The 4207-nt window shown below is 36.5% G+C and overlaps 1 non-coding gene across 1 annotated transcript; it reads right to left on the bottom strand.

The window, feature by feature from the left end:
• Positions 1-1475: 1475 nt before the first annotated feature.
• On the bottom strand, positions 1476-1582 carry LOC111562039. Its single transcript, XR_002745099.2, has one exon. It is a non-coding gene; the product is annotated as a U6 spliceosomal RNA (small nuclear RNA).
• Between the last annotated feature and the right edge of the window lie 2625 nt (positions 1583-4207).

The raw sequence follows: 4207 nt of genomic DNA, 5'->3' as shown, positions 1-4207 counted from the left end.
TCTGGTGGGATAATTCTGCAGTACATGTTTTATAATGATCCCAGATTTTCCCTCAGTGGACTAAGCTTTAGTTATCTTCAGTGGTAACTGCTGTGACAAGATACCCTGTTGGCTGACTTCTCTTCTGCATCTCATTTCTCCACTTCTCTACCAGTGCTTCCTTCATGGTGCTGAAATCATTTCAGTGTCTACTTCTGGGGAACCCACTGTAAAACAGGGCCACATAATGCAAGTCCTTATAAGCCATATTAAAGAGTCTGAAGTCTGTCAAATATAATCTAAAGTGCTGTATTAGCAGTATAATTAAAGTATTAAAAATAATTTGTTTATGGCATTTTCAGGACTCTTACTCAGCATAGTAGGAGTGCTGGGTGGAATCACACTTCCCGCCCCCGTACTGAAAACAGGAAAGGGGATATGAGCCCATTTCTAGTATCCTCCCCTAGATAACAGCTTCATTCATAACTGGAAATTGGTCTTTATATCAACCTAGAAGGAGGTTTGGGAATAAAGAAAAGATATGGGTGATACCCTGACTTTTTGATGGCTGGGATGTACTAAGCACTAGAGGCACTGAAAGCTTGTTCTGCCTCCCTTGAAAAACCTCATGCACATTTTCTGAGACTGATGCACTGGCCACAATAACATGCAGGCTACTCTGGACACTGACGCTTAAAAGGAGGATGGGTCTGAACACCAATAGAATGACTACTCTCTAAACACACACTCTAAATACGACCCGATTGCCCTGGATCTTCCTAACAGGGTGGCCACCATCGCAACTCCCAACATATCAACTCTCTCAGAGAGATACACTATTCCAGAACTTCCACCCTGGAGGGCAAACAGACCACCATAGACTGTGGATCACCTAGTCTTGTCAACCAGTTCCATACTGCAGGCATCCCAGAGAGGTCAGGATGAGATAATTTGCAGGGCCCAAAGTACTATCTTCTATCTAGCTATATAATATACTTCTATTTGATGAACTGGCTCTCTAAGGATCTACAGAATATTATTTCCAAGTTATAACTCCAGCCACTGAATGTACCAGCACCTAATGATTATGTGACCATCACCAACTCTTAAGTTATAATTAACATCAATGACCAAAGACCTTTTGATCATGGCTTCTAATGAGAATGCTATATGTTTCTTAGTATTTCATTACTTATTCTATCTAAAATTAATTTCAGCATAAAAACAAGGTGTAACATTTAAAAATTCTATTTTTAACTTATCTCACATACACACACACACATACAGAATTCTAATTAATTTTGAGACTGACAAAGATGGATTCTTTCTTTCTTTCTTTCTTTCTTTCTTTCTTTCTTTCTGTCTGTCTGTCTGTCTTTCTTTCTTTCTTTCTTTCTTTCTTTCTTTCTTTCTTTCTTTCTTTCCTCTTTCTTTTCTTTCTTCTTTCTTTCTTTCTTTCTTTCTTTCTTTCTTTCTTTCTTTCTTTCTTTCTTTCTTTCAATATGGAACACTTCACAAATTTGAGTGCCATCCTTGCACAGGGGCCATGCTAGTCTTCTCTGTATTGTTCCAATTTTAGTATACGTGCCACCAAAGTGAGCACGGGTCATTGGATTTCTTAAGTGCTATAAATAAGAACATTTTTCATCAGCTTAAAATGAAATATTTAAGTATATATGAATAAAGACCTAAATGTGGTAGGTGCTAGGAAAATGTTATGCAACATTGGGTATAACCATGAGATATAATTTTTGCTAAAAAATATGACAAATATTTACAACTTGATAACATATAGCCCTACCCTATATACCTTATAGGGATTGAGTAATACACAGTTTTTATAGGTATATACAGACCCACCAATTCCACACCAATTCCAACCAATTCCACACCAGTTCCACACCTGTAAATTCATATTAAATATTATAGAGCTCTGCAATGACTCGGCTGTAAGAATATTAATAACATTCTTTTTATAGTATCAAAAACTGGGAAAAACTAAATATTTAGTTATGTAGATTGATAAAATTAATGTTGGGGGTCTCTATCAACATTCTTTTCAGCACTTAAGGATATTATAGATGAATATTTATTGATATTAACCAATAATTTATTGCTTACTTCTTAAAAAACAGGTTATAAGAAAGTATAGAAAGTTTAAATTTTTATAAAATAAAATTCCATGTAGCTATATACATAAGATATCATTCTAAGGCTAGACATTGAAAAAGTAGCATGGCTTATCTTTGGATGGTAGATACTATGAGTGGTTTTTAAAAATTTTTTCTTCACTTTTATTATATTTTTCACTTTTTAAAAACAATAATGAAGGTCATAGTAGAAAAATAGCTAAGGTACAGATTACAAAGTGTCTTTAAAGCAAAACAAAGGACTTAAAATTTTATCCTGGAGGTAACAAAAAAACTCCAGGTTTTTAAAGAAGGGAAGCAAAATGGTCAGATGAATAGACAGAAAGACATCTTAACAATTCGTACCAAAGTTTCTCTAACATAAGAAACTGTTTTTGTTTTTCTATAAATAAATATTTAGTTAACTACTTCAAAGTGGCAGATAAAGTCCTGAAAACATGGCCTGAAAAAGGATAAACAAGGTAAAAGCAAAACCACTTTGCATAAGAAGTGATCAGGAATGTAAAGGTGAGGGATCCCATAGAAGAGAGGAGGAAGAGTTAAGACTAGAGAAGAGAGAGAAAAAAGGAAATATTAGAGAATATGGTAGAAGGCCAGGATTGCATAAAATCATGATCAGTGAGAAGTTTCCAGTGGTGAGGAGCTGGAAGTCATTTTTAGCACAGAAATACTAAACACTGCATTTTTAGTTGGTCCCAGGGCTGTGATATAAACCTGCTCCATCACCTGTTCTGTGGGTAGCCTCCAGCAGTCCATATGAGCTCAGAACAGAGGTGTTTAAAGAATAAACTGTTGGAGCCATAATAGCCGTGGGTGTTATTCAGATAAACCTGAATCATTGTTCCATTTTTCAATTGCTATGGAACCTTGGGCAAATGTCTTAATGAGATGCCATGTTCTGAGTTAACATGTGACCTTTGCGCTACAAAAAATGCTAGCAATTATTTTTATTAATTGCTATCCACGTGCCAAGAAGTATTCTAAGGGGTGTTACAGGTATTTATTCACTTAATCTTCTAGATAACCCTATAAAGGTATACGCTATTTTATTTATAACCTCTATGTGCCTCAGGTGACAAAACCAAGGCACATTGAAGTTAAATGACTTATTTGAGATCCCACAGCTTGACAGTGAAGAAGCTGGAATTTAAACCAGTTATTCTAGTTCCAGAGCATGTACTTCCATCCACCCATGTTATACTGCTCCTCAGAGGCTGGTCTCAAGGTAGGGAGAACTAAATAAGATGATGTAGGATAACACCAAGCACTGTGACTCCCACAGATAAAGATGTTCTGCAAATTTGAATTATATTTCTTTTTTCTTGAATTCACTCTGTATTTATAAAACTTGTTCACAAGAGGTCAAAGAGTTTCTCTCAAATGTCTTTAAGCTTGTATATAGTATTATTTTTTACATTTTCCTGACCAAGAAACAAAAGAATTCCGTGAAACAAGGAAAAAGGAGATTAGATACATCTTATTTCCTCCAAGTAAACTCTATTTTCTTTCTATTCCGTTTTAGGATTTTTTTTAAAGATGTGGGTCAAGCTCATTTCTCTGTAGCCCATTGGGTTTTAATTAATCCATTTATTAAAATAGAGTAACATACCTTATTTCATTTGCTCCCCATAGCAAGATCAACAAGATAGACATTTTTCACTCCATTTCTGTGAATGAGGAAACTGAGACTCAAGTAAATGCTTTCATTAAGACCATGTGTGTAGCAAGGCAAGGAGATGTATCAAAAGCTGGGATAGGGGCGCCTGGGTGGCGCAATCGGTTAGGCGTCCGACTTCAGCCAGGTCACCATCTCGCGGTCCGTGAGTTCGAGCCCCGCATCAGGCTCTGGGCTGATGGCTCGGAGCCTGGAGCCTGTTTCCGATTCTGTGTCTCCCTCTCTCTCTGCCCCTCCCCCATTCATGCTCTGTCTCTCTCTGTCCCAAAAATAAATAAAAAACGTTGAAAAAAAATTAAAAAAAAAAAAAAGCTGGGATAGCTGGTTCGAGTCAAGGGCTTAACGGTTAGGATCAACATGTTTTTGTGTGTGTGTGTGTCTGGGGGGGGTTACAATTTTCATG

This window comes from Felis catus, chromosome C1, assembly GCF_018350175.1.
Source record: "Felis catus isolate Fca126 chromosome C1, F.catus_Fca126_mat1.0, whole genome shotgun sequence".
Classification (NCBI taxonomy): domain Eukaryota; kingdom Metazoa; phylum Chordata; class Mammalia; order Carnivora; family Felidae; genus Felis; species Felis catus.
The sequence above is the reverse complement of the archived record's forward strand: the minus strand, read 5'-3'. Positions and strand labels throughout refer to the sequence as shown.